General features: G+C 38.6%; 1 long non-coding RNA gene across 1 annotated transcript in view; it reads left to right on the top strand.

Moving 5' to 3' along the window:
* Window positions 1-19,163, top strand: part of LOC124967092 (uncharacterized) — a 60,332-nt gene that overhangs the window by 5,448 nt on the left and 35,721 nt on the right. Inside the window, exon 2 of the long non-coding RNA XR_007105459.1 lies at window positions 8,106-8,198. This is a non-coding gene — a long non-coding RNA (uncharacterized LOC124967092). The remainder of the gene's footprint in view (window positions 1-8,105; window positions 8,199-19,163) is intronic.

Below are 19,163 nucleotides of genomic sequence, written 5' to 3'. Positions count from 1 at the left end.
AAATTTCATTTTATAAAAGAAAAAGTCTAAGGATGTGGTAATAAAGCCAGCTTACTTTCCTGTACTAATTCTATTCAGAATGTTCTGTTCACTTAAAAGAGAGATGATATCTTTGGACTTTGTGAGGAAGTTTCTGAAGAAGCCAGTTGCTATGGGGATTGGGAAGAGAAAAAAATTAAAAAATATCTCCAATTCATGCAAATGAAGCTATCAGGTCTAAACCTGGAAGATATTTGAGAAAGACAAAGTAGGTCTCAGAAAGAAAAGAATTGTGGACCTGAGGGGCTAGAGGAACATGCTATGATGGGAGATATCAAGCCATACCTGAGATGGATGTTTCTCTTTCCCAAGAGGAAAGGGTATCTGTGTGTTTACTAATAAGAATGGACAAAAGATCGGTCTTAAATCAGAGGGCTAGGGAGAACAGTCTTACCTAGGATGAGTTATTACTACCAGAAAAGTAGGAGGTTAAAGGAGTTGAATCCAGTAGTTGAAAGGGAGGCTGCTGAGACCTGAGCCAGTGCAGGGTGGTGGCCGTCACCTCACATCTCTTGACCACTCTAAGAAAGTGAACCTTACTTTTGCAAAAACAATGTCCTTTTTTTTTTTTTAAATAAAGACACTTAATGTTTGTAACTATCTTATTATTTGTAGTTTTACAGACATAAGACTACTTTTGCCTTTTGTAGAATTTTTTCCCTTTAAAGTAGAAACAAAAAACTGCTCTCCTTGATCACTACGTGTATGCTGAGGGTATGCTTGAATATTCAATGGCAGGAGTTTTCGATGGCATGGGTTGGTGGAGAGAGAATTCTTAATTCTGATGCTCTTTCTGAGTTCCCCTGTGACTACTTTATCGCACTGGTGTTCCCACTGTAGCTGGGAATCACTGGCATATAGGGCATGGACAAACTAAGGTTTTCATGACAAAAGAGAATAATTAAAAGAAAGAAATCAAAGTACTCTTTTTTGACGCCTTGTAAAGTATTAAAGGACAGTTGTATGTTTGTAGCTGTTTTGTTAGCTAGCAATGATGTTTTGTGATAAAGAGGAGAAAAGACTCAAGTAGATATCAGGTTCCTTTGATTTAAAAAGACTAGTTTTCAAATTACAGTTGTGTTACAAAAGTAATGAATTGCATTGTAATCAATAAAAAAATTAAAAATGTACAATAGAAATGTACAAAGTAGAAAAATAAAAATCTCACCTACTTCAATCCTTGAAGGCAGCTTCCATAAATTCCTTGATTTTAAATGTTTGTGTTAAAAGAATAATATTTAAAAACTTTTTAATATTGGATGGTTTGAAGAAATCTGTTTTTATAAGAAAGCACTGCAGAGTGTTATGACTCTCTTCCTCTTGAGATATGTCCATAAATGTTTGATTCTTGTGTTTAGTGAAGAGTGACATGGCTTACTACCACCATTGGGTGGCAACCTAAACTGAGCCCCTTAAGAAGTGAACTCATCCTAAGCAGTGGGTTCTGTGAGATCTGTCTTACAAATGACAACTTTGCACAGATGTTTTTAAATGAATTGTGGAATGAAAATTTCCTCCTCTTCCTAAAAAGATGGAGAGAAGTTGGTGGTGTGGGGAGGAGAAAGGAAATGCCTTGTGACCAGATGTCCTCTCTTCCATTAAGCCATTTCAATCCTGCTTGTCTACTCTCAGCAGCTTGAGAGTCACTGAACCCTCTTTTTCTGTGAGTTTCAAATGAGATAGCATATGTAAAAACACCTTACCAAATGTACAAGGCTGTGCAGATGTGAAGGACGGTGATTGCAGCGTGGAGGCAGGTTGCTTTTATAGCCACTTTAATCGGCATGGTTGATTTTTAATGCAGCAGTCTGTGTGAATTAACTACCATAAATCCAGATCTGTAAAAGCTATTGCACATCTTTGTTTCCCTTAAATTCACTGAAGTACACATTTAAGTTCTCATCATATCTTTGGGCTAGCAGAAATTAAATCTAAACATTTATTAGTACTTTCCTGTCCCAAAGATTGTACAAAGTTTCAAAATCTCAAGAGATACCAAAGCACAGTTGAAGTTCTCTCTGGTCTCACTTATTATTATCTCTCACTGGATGGTACAGACACCCAATGTCCATCTGGACCATGTCAAATTTTGCTCACCCACTGCTTCCAGTTCATCTTTGGTATTCAAGAATTTTGAACCTGGAGAATTAGCTTCCATTGTCTCTGGGTGCACCACCTGGACACTCCTGGTCTTTTCAATCCATGTCCCACTGGACCTTCTGGACTTGGATCTCTTCCCAATACGGAAAAAACTTCCTTTCCCTTTTGTTCCCCTAGAAAGCGCTAGTCTCTCCCATCTGTTTCCAGGCTACAGAGACATAGCTCTTCTGTGAGTATAGACTTTTACAAACATTGGGAAGAACTGTAGAATTCAGACAGTTTCCTCAGTCTTCCCAGTTCCCCTCCTCCACTGCCCCAGAGACAAGAGATACCACGGGCCAGGTCACCTCTTAGAACTGTCAAGGTAGGCATAGAGCAAAACACAGATTACAGATTCAAAAAAGTCTCGGTGCTCACACTCCAGATTATGTGTGTCTGTTTGGATGAACAGAATAGTCAAGATTATCTTTATGATTTCTTGACTGTGTATGGACTAAGGAACTGTTTTCCTTTTTCATCCAACTACAATAATTTCAGCGTATGAGAAAAAGGAAAACACTTCTTCAGTAACTTCAAAAAGCAGTAATTATGGTAGGGTATAATTTATACTTGCCAATAAATAACTCCCCTAATATTAGTGAACATTGCTTCTCTGGGCTGATTATTGTCTTTGAATTTTTATGGCATCATCAAAACTATAGGAAAGCTAAGTTGCTTTTTGTTTGTGCTGCTTAGGGGAGGTTGTTAGGGATGATTAGTCTTGTTGATTAAATTATTATCTAATCAGTCAGGAATTAATTTTGTGATTTAAAAGTATGGCTGTTTGGCATTTAGTAGATAAATTGTGAGATGAAGAAAGAAAAGGTTTAAAATTTTTTTATTATGGAAAATGTAAAAAATATCCAAAAGCACATAGAACAGAATAATCAAATCCCCACGTACGCATCAGCCAGCTTAATTAACAATTCATGGCCAATCTTGTTTTATTTATGTCCCTCCAATTTCCTTCTCTCTATCCCTCTTCAATTTGAAGCTATTAATGGGCACCATATGATTTATCCATAAACATTTCAGCATGTTTCTCTAAAAGGTTAGAACTTAAGACAATCACAATGCTCTGATCATCCTTAGAAATTAAGCGACAATGAGAAAACATTTAACTATTTATTTATTTATTTTGGTACCAAGTATTGAACTCAGGGGCACTCAACTACTGAGCCACATCCCCAGCCCTATTTTGTATTTTATTTAGAGACAGCATCTCACTGAGTTGCTTAGCACCTCTCTTTTGCTGAGGCTGACTTTGAACTTGCGATCCTCCTGGCTCAGCCGCCTGAGCCACTGGGATTACAGGTGTGTGCCACCGTGCCAGGCCAACCATTTATTTATTTATTTATCACTTATTTATCTTATTTAAAATTTAATGTGAAATTTATGTCAACAACATGAATCTACACATATGAACATATCCTGAAAGATATCCAGGATAAGTTAAGTGAAAGAACAACTAATAGAATAACTTTGTGACATTGTTCTATGTCCATTTTAGAAACTCCTTAATAAAACATGTAAAAACATTAGAAGCATATACCTCAAATTGAGAACCATAGTCATTTTTAAAGTAAGAATGATTATTGTTGGCATTGGAGGTGGGAAAGGACTCTCATTTTTAATCTGTTCTTCAGTGTCTTTTATCTTAAGAAATGTATATTGCTTTTTGAACTGTTTTCAAATGAGAATTCATAGAAGGAAGAAGCTAACTACGTTTTACTACTATGTGAAATGAGAGGCCCTCTCAGGTCAGTACGGCCTGTCCCTCCCCCGGGTGGTCTTTCTGGGTGGTGAGTAAGAGCAGTAGCTGGTGTGCAGAGGCCTCTGGTGCCAGGCCTCTGGACAGGTGTGTTCTGTCTAATGATGTATATACTTCTCACTGTCGCCTTTTGGCAGGTGTTGTTATCATCCCATTTGACAGATTAAGAACTATGATCTAGAGCAGTTGAGTAACTTGCCAGAGGTTGGAAGAAGCTGCCCCCAGCTAGGTCCTGAGTTGGGGGACCCCCCTACTCACATGCTCTTCGCCTCATTGGTCATTCTGCTTCCCGGGTTTCTGCAGGCTTCACTGGTACAGAGCAAATTCTGCTAGCTCATGCTTGTATGACTCATTGCTGGATTTCCATGTCAGCCTCCACTGTTTTCCTGTCAACTCAGTGGTTCAGGACAGAGAGAGAGCAGTAAATTCCTCCCATTTTGTCCATGGAATCTAACCGAAGGAATAAAGGGAGAAACAACCTCAAAAGAATTTCATGTTTTTTTCTACTTTAGGAAACATTTAAATGACAGGCAGATGGCTCTTGTCATTAGTGGCTTTCTGTATTATTCTCCAGCTGCCTGACCTTTTTTCCTTGGTGGAAATGTGATAAAGCTCTTCTTAATTTATCTATCTATCAATGTAGGACAAAGAGATTTTAAGTATATGGGAATAGAATAGCCCAGCACTCTTATTTGAATACATTCCAAATAAATGATAGATGTAAACAAGCTGTTCTGTTTTTAAAAATTTTTGTTATAGATGAGCCCTGGCAAACTGTAACAAAGTTTTTTTTTTTTTTTTTTTTTTTTTTTTCACAACTAGACCTTAGCATCCATAATGTTGTGGCCTTTTTGTCATTTTTCATTCAGAAATAACAAATTAACTTTATTATATAATACAAGAAGACTGTGATTGGGAAAGCAAATGAATCTATAAAACAACCAACCCACATACATATACTATGAGATGCAATTATTTTTGAAAATTTATCCTTATCAGAAATTTACTGACAGTATTTGAGTGGTTACTAAAGATGTTTCTTCTATGCCATTTAGTGGGGGTTGTCAGAGCTGTGTGTAGAAAATGTCTGTGAAAAGTCAGAGTTTCCAGAACTCAGACCACTTGAGGTCCCTCTTTACACACAGTGGAAAAGTATAGCAAGTATGAACTACTGCACAGACCGCAGAGAGATACCGCACTGCTACCCAATCCTGCTTGTATTCTTCAAGTAAGATGGCAGGTTCGGTCCTGTAGGTTTAACGTGTCACCCTTTAGATAAGTTGAATGGTAGGCTACACTAGTGGGCATTTAGTGCTTAGAGAAATACATTTAACATTATTTTTTCTGAAGTTGAATATAGCTTCTCTGTGTCTCTGTGTTTGGATACCACAAAGAGGGTATTTTGAGAAATCTTATAAACGGTTATAATTATGTTTGGTGAACTAGTTTAAAATAGTTAACTTCTAACTTTAGGAAGCCCAGGTAGAGAAGAGACTACTCAGAAAGGGGAAGAATTTTCCACTGTCTATAGTCAAGAAACACTGCAGCATGATCTGAAGGACCTCTAGCTATTTCAGGAGCCATGCTAAAGGAAAGCCAGTTCCATGCCCTCTAGATGGGCTCACACCTTGTGGATTTAGTTCTGATGAACTATAGCTTTATCCCTCCAAGGAGATGTGTTTTTCCTGTGACTAACATGCCATGGTTGGCTTTTTAGTTCTTTTGTCTTCTGTATCACCTTGTAGTTGTTACCAGAGAGTCTAGATATTGATTTTAGTTGTGTGATAAATGTCATCTTAATATAAACCAGTTGGCAGAGGAGGATGTCTCTAAGGGTCATAGCTTTCATGATATTTTAAGTGTTGGGATGGAAATATTCTTAAAATCTCTACTCAGATTCTTTATTTAACTCACTAGGAAACTGAGGCCCCAACAGATTGAAGCAACTAGAGCAACTGCATCTTGGTTAACTGCTTTGGCTCTAAAGTCAAAGGTTGGAATCCCGCCCCTTCCACTTATCAACTGTATGACCTGATGCAAGTTACATGCTTTCTCTGTGCATCAGTTTCCATATCTGAAAATGGGATAATCATAGTTCACAGTTTATAGCATTATTGGAAGAATTAAATTAAATGATCACAGGTGACATAGCACAGGGCCTGGTATGTAGTGAGAACTCAGCAGGCACTGCTGGAATTACAATTCTTATCTCCTGTCTCTTGCTGATTTCTTTACAGGGGCACCACATTGTCTCTCCTGACATCCTTTAAACATAGTAAAGTCGCATTATTTCTTATTGGAGTTGATTACATATTTTAGAAAAGAACACACTTAACAAGTATCATTTTAGCCATTTTCCATGTCAGATGGTCATGTAATACATGAAGAATTTAGAAAAATGAAGCAATGTATATCTGAATGTATTAAGATGATATAAAATACATTACTTTTTAAAACAGCCACAATTTCCAATTTGAATAAACAATTGACCACTTTAGTAGCTGATTAGATCAATTGAGCCCAATTAATATAAACTTATCACAAAAGCACATCTGGAAGGTGAAACTGTTACTGGAAACTCATTGGATCTCGGATTTCCAGTAAAGGAACCCTTGATTTTTCAATAAAAGAGGAATTATCTATTCTGGGTTCGTGTAGACTCTATGGATTTAGCAATGATTTGTGCTTGTATTATAATCACTTACTGACTTTTAAAGAGAGATTCACAGCTTCCCAGGTTTCTGTGTAGACACACAGCTCTACAACAACAGCTAGTCTTAGGCACATGGTACTGCCCACCTGACGAGCTGCCGGTGTCAGCTCTATGAATGAGCATGGTGTAGCTAGCTGAACTCTTTCTCTTCTTCCTGGTGCATGTGATAGACACTTCAGGCCGTCTACTTGACTGTCATTCTCACCAACCTAGTTTTTTGCTAGAACTGTTTTCTCGTGTGCTTTAGGGGAAGGTGGTATTTCCCTCGACCTTGAGAGGAGATGAACCTTTTTTTCCCTATCCTTTTAAAATTTCTTCTTTTTAGATATACATGACAGTGGAGTGCATTTTGACATACATACATGGAGTGTGACTCACTCTAACTAGGATCCCATTCTCATGGTTGACATATTGTGGAGTTACACTGTTCTAGTATTCATATGCGAACACAGGAAAGTTATGTCTGGGTCATTCTACTGTGTTTCTTCTTCCCATCATTCCCTTCATTCCCCTTTGTCTAATCCAATGAATGTTTATTCTTCCCTCCCCCACTTAATGTGTGTTAGCATTCACATATCAGAGAGAACATTTGGCCTTTGGGTTTTGGTGATAGGCTTATTTCACTTAGCATGATAGTCTTCAGTTCCCTGTATTTACCAGCAAATGCCATGATTTCATTTTTCTTTATGGCTGAGTAATATTCCACTGTGGATGTATACCACAATTTCTTTATCCATTCATCTATTGAAGGGTACCTAGGTTGGTACCATAGCCTAGTTGTTATGAATTGAGCTGCTATAAACATCAATGTGGCCACATCACTATAGTATGCTGATTTTAAATCCTCTGGGTATGTGCCAAGGAGTGGGATATCTGGGTCAAATGGTGTTCCATTCCAAGTTTCCTGAAGAATCTCCATACTGCTTTCCATAGTGGTTGCACCAGTTTGCAGCCCCACCATCAATGTGTGAGTGAACATTGTTCCCCGGGGAGATAAATCTTGAATGGTCTCAACTAGACATTTTCATTGCTACCTTTCCACAGATTGATTTAGATATGGGTTTGTGGTAGTTTGGACCAACAAGGCTTTGGTTGTTGGGGCTTTCATGTAACTTTTATGCTTGTAAGAAAACACTTCTGCCACTTCTGTCACCTTCATGTGACTCTTGGAATCCAGAGATCATCTTAGCACCTGGGGGAGAGCCAGCCTCAGAGGACAAATGATTCACTTATTCTGGCAGAGAGGAAAGATGGAAAGAACCTGGTGAATTAGCAAGGGAGCTTGTCTTGGGGCCACTTGATCTCTGGATTGTGATATAATAAAAGTCATGTTTTAAACCAATTTTAGCTGGCCTTCTCCTATTTTTGGCAGAAAATATTGTAACTGATATGATATAAATTGTTTAATCACAATTCAGCTTTCTTTGTATTCTTTGATCATAGTTGCCAGGAGGAACTGAAGTCGGAACTGCAGTTGCTCTGTAGGACCAGGCGTGCCTCTTCTCTCACTTCCCAATCACCACTATCTCAATATTTGTAAGTATTTAAACTTATGTAACCAGTGTTGTTTCCTTTTTATTGAGTTAACATTTTAGCTACAATCTTGTAAATATTAAATTACGAAATCACCAATCCCATAGAGTCCCTTTTTGTTACAGTATCTTTTCCCTCTGTTAAGCTCTTTGGGTATCATCATTTTGGGGCAAAGTACACCCAAAGAGGTCAATCTGAATGGGGAATTACATGGGTCACTGTGAGGAATGATGCAGACCTTGGTTGCATTAGCACGGCCATCTCCTTTGAGTTGATGTCTTCCCAACAGACATGCTTAATTTAGATGTCTTAAAATTAACTTTCCACTTCTTTTTAAAGTTGTGAGCCCAAAATCATGCAATAGCAGCTGTAGATTAAGGAGACCGAACATATGTGAATTGAGATTGCTGTTGTGTTAAATGAAACAAAAAATTAACTTGACATATATTTAACATATATTAAATTTTTCTGCTGGATGATTACCAGACATTGATATTAATTGGTTGATACAAATCACCAGGGTTAGTTTATAGGAACTTTTAAAAATAAGTGTAGTTAGATTATTATCAAGTCTATAGGGAAGTCTCACTACCTTTAGAAAAACTTCCTCAAGTAATTCCACTTCTGAATAAGTCTCTTTCTCATAGATGCCGTCCCTTTATATGTCTTTTCCATGTAAAGTTACTGACAGATAGTGTTCATTTTATTCTGTGAGTAACTCATTGAATGCTGTGGTTTCATCAAGAGTTTCATGCTCACTGTCACTAGGATCAAACTGTGAGTGTAGGGGATGAGGTCTCACTAAGGGTGACCATTATGTGTCAGGTATTTCTATCAGTCATCTAAACAAAGCAAACGAGGTGAACCTAACAGACAGGGCTGTTAATAGGGACCCTTAGGATGGTCCCCATGGCAGGGCTCAACCCTTGGCCTTGCCATGTGGCCATGTCTTCTTCCCTTGGTAATAAAAAGACTGATAGATTGTGATCATTGTTATTAATCCAAGAACAAAACTCCTGTGTCCTTTTCTGGCACACATATTTCTGTGTGTCTACATTGAGGAAGAAAATAGGAAATATCTACATAAAGCTAAGATTTAACAGCTTACAGCTATTTATTTTTTTTTTCATTTATTATTATTATTATTATTATTATTATTATTATTATTGTTATTTTTGCAGTGCTGGGGATTGAACCCAGGGCCTTGTGCTTGCATGGCAAGCAATCTACCTACTGAGCTATCTCCCCAGCCCTACAGCTGTTTATTTAGAACACCTGCCTGCCAGTGATTTTTCCTAGGTATGTCTGTGTTTCCTAGGTGTGACTGGATGTCACTATGGGCTTTGTGCTCATAGAAAGATAAAACCTTTCCCAGGAATCTTGGTCTACATGCTGGGAACCTTCCTCCAGCTCAGTCTCTACAGAACTCTCCTGGAGGGCATAGCTCCTGTTCTCTCTGCTTTATGTTGTAATTGAACACTGCCAGCCTTGAGTGATTAAAAATCCCTGCCTTTAGAATACTGGAAGCAGTATAAATAATACTGTCATATTGTTTAGTGTTGCATTAATAAGAAGTATATGAGTCTTTTTATGAATCTTTCTCTGGCATCCTAAAATTTCCTCCCATCATTATAAAAAAGAATTAAAGTACAGTTTATGCTGGGGAGAAGAGGTGTACTTCATTTGGAAAATCCTAGAATAGTCTCAAAGATTCTGTCTTTATTGGCATTCATGAAGCCCACAGCCTCACATAGATGTTGACTCACTCGTGTCTTTGGGGGATAAGAAAGTGAATATTTGTGGGGTCCACAAGGTTCATGTAGCTATCATGTTGGACTCTGTAAACTTAACCACTTTTATGCATCTTACACAAGTGAAATACTAAGGTCTTTTGGAAAAATTTAGTCTTTATTTTTTGTGTTAAGGAGTGCCAAGAAAATTGTGTATGTTGTGTGTGTGTAATCACAGGGCAGAGCTGGGCATAATTGGTCAACCCCCTCTAACTTAGTCCATTGGCTAATTTTGTAAAGACAAGAGGTTCATTCAGCTCATAGTGCTGTTGATTCAAGGGCAGGGCATAAGCATCAGCTCTGCTCTGGTGAGATCCCTGGGTTGATGGCATCAAATGGAAGGACAAATATGGAAGAGATCACATTGCCAAACAGTAAGCCAGCATGATTTGAGGATTGACTTGCTCTTATAATATCTCCCTCTGAGGAGAGTTTAGGGGTCCCATTAGCAGTAAAGGAATAGCTCTCCCCTGTGACCTAAGGGTTTCCCACTAGGCTTTGCCTCTTAAAGGTCCCACCACCTCTCAGCACCACCATACTGGGGACAAAGCTCCCAACACATGGACCCTTGGGGACACATGAAAACCACTTCCAAACCATAGCACCCTTGACCTTCCAAAGAAGCTCCTTCAAGAGCTAAAAGCATTTCATTCTGTTTCATATTAATAAGGGAGGTGAAATTCCTATGAAATGACACATACAGCCCCATCTAATTATATGAGAGAGCACATGGGTTTTCACATATTCTTGTATGTTTTGTAAGGTTTTTTTTGTCCAGTTTCTACCAAACATTGTAACCCCTTTTGAACAAAGAGGCCTATATTTTAATTCTTTTTGCATTGTAATACGACACATACTCAAAACGGCAGGGATTCTATAAATCCTGATAACTCACTAGTTTAAACTAGTAGATAAGACTGTTCTTTCAAGGTTACAAAAACCTGTAGCAATTAGCAGCAGGAGTAGTCTTAAGCTCTTTTCTTAAGGAATTTGTTTAGTGTGGGATATGCAAGCACTTCAGTTGTCTTGGTAGAATTCTTCCTGTGATTTCCACTGCTCAAAGGAGGTAACAAGAGACATAATTTAAGCTACTTAGCTGCTGTTATCATCTAATCTATTAAGCACATAATTGTCCAGTATATAATTTCTTTTGTTCATCCCTTGTGGATCATATACAGCTTCTTGTTTAGATTCTCAGCCTATTTTCATTTTTAGTTCAAATGCCAGTTTTCCTGCCCAGGCAAGTAATGTGTACAGAAGGGAGCTTGGGTGTTTGGGGTGTCAAGAATTCTCTTTCTCCTTGGATCATCTGATCCATTCTTAGGCCTTTGTCTCTAGAGAGCTCCCAGTGAACACTGAATGTCAGCCTGAACAGCAGCCATGAGTCCCTTGGTCTCAGAGATCTGCAAGGACCCAAGGTTGCAGCTAAAGGAAGAAGCTGGCATACCAAAATAGAGAGCTCTTTCTTGGTTAATGAAGATCACAGATGGAAATATTTTTCTCCCTTTGGACATGCTGAGATTTTAGAAGTGATGCTATTAATCAGTCTGTCCTAAAACAGAAATAGTTGCAAATATGTAATACAGAGTATCAGTGGAATAGAAAACAAACCTTTAACTAGGCCTGATTTTTTTTTTGAAGTTGGAAAATGTTTCCAGCCTGTTTTGATGTAATTGAAAATGTTTAGAAGCTTTCCTGAAGAGTTGATTAATATATCAAAATCAAAAAAGGCAATTTTGGGTCTAATTTTGTTTGTTTACTGTGTAATACAGGATTCTTGGCTTTGAAATTCTGCCATGCAGGGTGAAAAATGACTGTCAGTGTGAAACAAAGTAGTCTATTGAAAAGAACATTGTGTCTAATAGGGAACAGCTGATATCAGCCCAATGCATTATATCTGGAATTACAATATCTTAATCAATCTGCCTGGTTCCTTGTGGGCAGCAGAGAGACCAGATTTGGCCATGGATCAGTCTTTGTCCCACCTACCTTTTTGTACAAGAGCTCAAAGGGAGGAGTGGTGGGCAGGCACTCTGGCCCAGGCAGGAGGGAAAAGATGGTGTGGGATCTTGATCAACTGCACAGACAGAGCATCCCTGTGTGCACAGAGGCAGAAGCAGTGTGGTGTGGGAGGGGTTGGTGTAGCTCCAGTAGGAGGACCTGATATTCTTGATTATGCTCCAAGAAGCTTTTCCAGGGACTGCTTGATTTTCTAAATCAAAATGAACTGGAATAGGTAATTATATTTTGGCACTCAGCTTTTGGAGGAAAAGTTCAAGAAAACTTGCTATGCCAGAAAAAAAACTAGTGAACTCTTACCAAGAGTTTCCACCCACTGAGTTGAAACATGAGTATTCAGAGAGATGATGCCCGTCCTAGCATGATTTTACATCTTCCTTTCTCTAGGCAAGTCCCAATTTCCTGTATTTCCCCCATTATTTCAATAATTGACATCTCCTACAAATGATGTTTTTGATGGTTTTATCTGATAGACTGGCCAGAAGCATATATGTCTTATAGGATCACAGGTTTTGGTTTAGAGTTCAGAAAGTAAGATCACCACATACAGAAAACAGTTGAACTGAAAAATACATAAAGTCAACTGATTTGTTTTGGGTAGATAAGCATCTGGGCCAGGTTGTCACGTCGCTTCTGCTGGAATGTCTCCCAGAGAGATTGGGAGCTCATTGCTAAGGAGGCAGCTAGTTATTAGTGAGCTTTACATCTCTGGCTAAGCCTGTTTCCCTTGGCCTCCCTCGTCAGTAGCAGCAGAGAATGTCTTCCTGTTCTGTGGTGACAGCCCTTCAGAGGTGCAGGGGACATCTTACTCCTCTGAGTCTTTTCTCTCCCAGGCCAAGGCTAACAAACCCTTTAATCCTTTCATTCATAACAAGATTTTCACCACTCTACTTCGCCTTTGGTTTTCCTGGTCTAGCTGCAGAATAAAACGGGAACATCCTCCCTTTTAAAAATCTGATGATACAGTTTAATGTTGTTTAATTCACTTGACAGTCCATCTTACCGTTAGTTCATACTGAGTTTGCGGTCAGTTGATACCTCTCGATGTATTTCGAATAAGTGATTGTTTCCCTCTATAACATACCTGTCTGTGCCCTTGATTCTCAAAATTTCCTCATCAAACCTTACCTTTATACTTAATGTTTTTGAATTCTGGCCTTCCATTCAAATCTGTCACACTCTTGAAAAATCAAGATTTTTCTAATATACTGGTTTTCCTGTCAGCTACGAATTTAAGTAAGCTTCTCATATTTTTGTGTTGTTATAGTATTGTAAAATAAGGATGTGCTTTGCTGTGAGACATATCTTTGATACATATCTTTGATTTTAATTCCAGTTTTATCATGTGCCCACTGCCTAATATTAAGCAAGTTATTTTAAACTCCCTAAGTTATTTAAACTTTACTTCTTTGCTTATCTGAAAATGAAGATGATGATAATTTCTATCTTTTAGGTTTGTTGTCAGTATTTGCAATAATATAAGAGCCTACTTCAGTGTCAATCACATAGTAGGTAATGGTGATGGTAATAATAATAAATGCTTTCTTTCTTTTATGAGGTGGACAGCGACTCAATCAAATTTCTTATTTTATTTATTTTTATCTGGATCAGAGTTAGTATTTTGCATAGGGCCAAGGACAGAACTATGTAACCACTAGAGACCATTCTCCATTGACATTCATTTAATTAGGCAAATATTATTGAACAATAAATATTTATTGAGCACAACTATGTTTAAGTACTTTTCTAGTGGCTAGGGACATAGTGTTGAAAAATGTAGCAAAGTCCTTGACTTCATGGAGCTGACATTCAAAAGGGCAGGGCTACCATGTAATGGAGACATGAGTTGCATAGAAATGGTTAACTCTGCAAGAGGAATAGATACATGTATGTGTGTGTGTGTGTGTGCCTGTATATATATATATATATATATATATAATCATATGTGTGTATATAAAATACTGTGTATAATACAATGTCAGGTAGTCATAAGAAGCAGAATATATATCAGATAATGATAAGAACTATGTAGGAAAATAAAAATAAGATACTGGTAGTATGAGAGAGGACAAGAGCTAGTTTATACTGTATGATTAAAGACCTCTCTCAGGAGTGACACTGGGTACATTCCTGATGGAGGGAGGACGGGAGCAATGCAGCTGTCTGAAGGAAAAGTGTGCTAATAAGGACACTGATCCATAAATTCAAACTTTTTTAGTATGTGTGGTCAAGAGGCATTTGTTCTCTTACAACCACTGTCTTACTTATTCATCAAATCCCCAGGAAGGGACTCTTCATTAATATGAGCGCAGATGGATCTGAGTTTGTCTAGGGGACCTGCGGGTGCACATGAGTTATATGCCCTCATCCATACAAAGACCTTTCTCTCTCTGAGCAGCATGCAGCTTCATGGAGCTTAAAGCAAAGAGAGGGACCCCTTACCTAGCCAGGTCACCCGAATCAACACTGGTGACCCATGGCATCATAGGAGCCTTACTGAGGTTGCTCTCACATCCCTCCTTGCACACACGGCACCTTAATTTCGCCAGCCATCAAAGTCACCAAAAGGCATACAGGATCTCTGTTGTTTTTCCCTAGTGACTCCACCCTGGTTCCTAGAGATCACCACTTCCTTTTCTAAGAGACTGCACATCACCTATCTAATCATTTTAGAATATTACCAGGGTTCAAAATCAAGCTTGCATATCTGTAGATCATGAAATACATCTTTATCCTCATGTTAAAAAATTAGAGTGCTATTTTTCCAGCTCCACTGCCCTGGCATCTTTCATGTTCACCACGATTCCTCAAAGATTACCAACAGTGACTCTCAGATTGCATCTGCAAAGTCTCCCCATACTCTAGGATGTAATTTGTTTAGGCCTGGAGACTTGAACTCATTTAAAATAGCATGACAGTCTCTTGCTATCACCTTACCTATCTCATACTTCAATTCCTTCTGAACTACATTTATTCAACCCTCCTGAGTTTAAAGATCTTTCTCCTTGATAAAGAAGATGGAAATACAACAGGAGTCAAGATATATGATTTTCTCTTTGTTGTTTGCTAATGTTATATCATCTGCCCCGAGCAGTGAGTCTGTTTTGTTGGTTGTCTTTTTCTTTTTTTTGCAGCAGTTAAGGGGTGTGTCTACACATGTGTGTTTCTGAGCTTGTGGATGAAGGTTTATGCATATTCCACTTCAACTTTTTGAGGGGTTAATTCTTTTATATGATTGTTAAGTTCAATGCTCCTGTGCACATTTCCCCTTGTTTTAGAATGTGGTTTCGAGTGAGGGCTTTGAGACCACACTGCCCAGGGTCAAATCCTGACTGTCCTGCTTCCTACAGCAGTGAGATCATAGAAAAATTAGTTAATCTCTCTGAACCTGAGTTGCTTTATCTGTAAAATAAATATATAACACTTTGCTTCTAGGATCCAAAAGTAGATGATTTAATATACATAAAGGGTTTGGAATAGTATCAGTCACATCGCAGTTGCTTATTCTCACTACCACCCGCATCATTGTTTGTCATGTCTTCCCGTCGTCTTTCACGTGTGTTTTAAGCAGTCTGACCTCATCAGAGAGCCACATTTTTTTCTTATAGTTAGAACACTCTCAATCCAATTCTTTCTATCTTTTCTCTCTGTGTGTCCAGCCACCAACAATGAGAACTTATGTAAATAATTACAAAGTAAGTCTCTCAATGACCATATTCAAGGAAAGATGAAATTATATAGAGTATACTTATGGTAGCAGCAAAGTGAACAAATGCACTTTACAAAGATTCTCAGCCGAGTCTGGTTTAAAAGGAACATGAAAAAAAATGGACCATCTTCTCAATCTTAGAATCCAAGAGTAAACAGTGTACCTACCTACCTTCAAGTCTCCGAATGCTTATGGAGAAACATCTTGGTCCTGAATGAGGCCAAATGAATTCATAACACTTCATGTGCATCCTAACATATTGTTTCACAATAGCAAGAGAAGGCAAACTTGAATCACCAAGGGAACCCTGAGCCTATCAGATCTGTGGACATATTAGGGCTATTGGTGGAACCTTGGATAGAAATTGACTGGTTGCTGTGTGGAGAGTCTTCATTTTCTGTGTTTATGTTTTCATAATGGAATTTCCTTTGTTATAACATGCATCATATTCTTGGACTTCTCTGGAGAAAGAACTAAACCTACTTATTTCAGACCTTTCTCTTTTCCTTACAATTGTCCTTCTCCAGGATGTTGCCTATTTGAAACTTAGAGAAGCAGCCATTGTCTGGGTGGGGAGAGTCCTGCATTAGTGTAGTGATGCCTGGGACTGATGGGAAAATCTGACTAACTGAGAAAGAGTATTAGCAAGTCGATTCGTGCTCAATACAGCAGCTGAATTCTCTCATCAGCCTTATTAGTTATAATCATAAAGCTGTGCTTTGATCTATATTTGTCTGTCTTCTTTGTCTTGCTTCCTAATAGATCTTAAGAAGGGAAGAGAGAGATTACTTATTGATACCCTCATAGCTCAAATGATGCAAGTAGTAAAAACAAAGGTGGGCAAGAGCAATTAGCTGCTTCTTTACATGTAACCAAGATGTGAAGCAAGGCAGTCTTTTAGGTGACCTGCGAGAGTGATCTGATTGATATTCTGCCGGGAAAACCCACTCTTTTCCTACTTTACATCATGGTTAAACAGACAGAGACAGACAGGCAACCATGCAAGACATAGATCTAGAAAACTGTGATGAAAAGGAAGCAGAGGCAAAGTTAAATTGAGCTGATTGGAAGGTGACTTTCAGGGGTGGGGATGTGAGACTTTTTAAAGTATCAAAGGTAGAGGAGTACCATAGTCCTGGGGAAAAGGGACTCTGAGCAGAGGTCATGTACATGCAGAAGCCAGGCTTGAAAGTCTCTTAAGGTTTTTGTTTCATACAGCAGTTTGTCTGGTGTCCAGAGATGGGCAGGTCCCCTTTGCAAGTTCACTCCAAGCTTCAGTCCTTTCCAAGACAAAGGGAGCTAGAGTCTTCTGGGAAGGAAGTTTAAAAGGAGCTGTACAGAAAGTGAGATTTAGATGCAAACAACCTGAGAAATAGAACTGGATTTAAAAACTGGCTATTGAACATCATTCAGTTTGACCAGAAAAGAAGACTAGTACAGAGGATGTACTAGTAAGATAGGACCTTAAGGGATGGAGGGAAATTAGCAGAGGATAAATTAGAGTTCTTAGAGATAAAAACAAAGAAAACTCTGGTAAGCCACAAAGTTAACACCTGGAAAGCATGAAGGTAGTGACTATTCTTTAGTATTTGCATGGGAGACTGGTTTTCTCAGGGTCCAGATACCAGAGTTGAATCTAAATTCCAAACTCAGAGAACAATTACGGATCAATTGCTATGTGCCTTTCATTGTGCTTGGTATTGAAAATAGAATGGTGAGCCAAGACGGCTTACCTGTTGCCCACCCTTGCCCTGCCCTCGGGACTTCCAGTCCAGTAGAAAGTGGAGAAAATGAAGAAGAAAAAGTTGCGAGTGCTCAGTGACATGGGGTTCCACAGCAACCCAGGCCGTGCCTGACCTAGGAGCTGAGAGTAAGGTCAGGGAAGTCTCTCTGGGGGAAGTTATGTCTAATCTGACATCTGAAGGACAGATCAAGGAACAAGGGAATCAAGGAACAAGGAAGACCCTTACAGGCAAAGTAAACAGGATATGGAAGGCCTGGGGACAGGTAAGAAAGAGCTTCAGGTTTAGGACTTCAGAAACCCACAAATAAGCCAATACCATACTCCAGGCACTTTTTGCAGGTAGTAACTCTGCCTGAGATCTAAGTCTAGAGAAAATGAAAATGGTCTTGGTGTTGGCGAAGTCACCAGGTGGGGGACATTCCTTGCTGTTTGTTCCTTGAAAAGCAAGAAATGAGGTAATGAAAGGGGCACTGAGGGGAGTCCCCAAGGCTTGGGTGGAAAGCCTGGGAGCATCCTGACCAGGAGGTCAACAGGACAGTGCAGTGGGTTTTACGAAATTGTCTGGATGCTTTGGAAATGAGCAGAGGAACAGCATGCAGCTAAGTCCAGAGGAAATAAATAGTGCGTTGAAAAGTGAACCTTATGCATGGCCAGAAAAAAAAAAAAAGACAGTTTAGTTTTATATGTTACATTTTAATAATAGTCATTTGTAACTGCATAATGAAATTTGTGAACAAAAGTTCATTTCCAGAAGAATAATCTCTCACTGATATGCAGTGCCTCAGTAGGATTTGGCCAGGTTTTAATTTCAGTTTGAATAAATAATGTAAGATATGAGGCTGGGTGAGATAAAAGGAAATCTCTGTACTTTCATCTCTCCATGATGGAAATAATAACTACTTTATTTCAAAACAAGTTTCCAATTAGTTTCTGTGAAATATTATTATCCTCCTTTCCCAGATACTGTAGCTCATTTTGAAACTTAATTTTGATAATATATAAACATTTCTGAAACTTACTCTATGGGAATGACAGTTACATTTGGAGGGAGGAATGCTGCTGGGCTGTAACTACATTATTTGGGACTGTTCTAAATAATAGTAAAAGTAATGAAAGAGAATCAATCAGAGTGTCATTGCATTTAATGGCTATTGGTGACCTCGCATGGGCTCATCCTCACCAGAGAGCACAGATCAATGCCATTTTCTCCAAAGCCATTCAACAGAATTGTTGTTTTTTCTTCAAGGCTAGTAATAGGCCATCTTGACCTCATTTAAAGAGGTGATATGGTGATATTATTTAAACAATATATACGTTCAGTAACATAATTTAGTACCAACTGTGTGCTGGATACTGGCCCGGGGCTTGCATGGTCTATTAGGCAGATGTGACTGACTTCTGCTTTTGAGGGTCTTATAGTCTAGGGGAGAAGGCTAACATTAAAAATCTTCTCTCTGTCTCTGTCTCTCTCTCACACCTAGTTCATATACATGGCGATAACAGTTTTATGGAATTTGAGAACATACATAATAAGGAGATTTGGACTGGTCACATTAGACCAAAAAAAGGCTCTGACATGATTCAGTCCAGATAGGGTATAGACTAGTTAGGATACAGCTAAACTTCTTGAACAAATATGCTAAATTGCTGTAAGTTTCTTTCTTTCCCATATGGCAATCCAGAGGTGAACAGGTTGAGTGGGCCAT

This window comes from Sciurus carolinensis, chromosome 16, assembly GCF_902686445.1.
Source record: "Sciurus carolinensis chromosome 16, mSciCar1.2, whole genome shotgun sequence".
NCBI lineage: Eukaryota > Metazoa > Chordata > Mammalia > Rodentia > Sciuridae > Sciurus > Sciurus carolinensis.
Note: the sequence above shows the minus strand (reverse complement) of the source record. Positions and strands in the feature narration are given on the sequence as shown.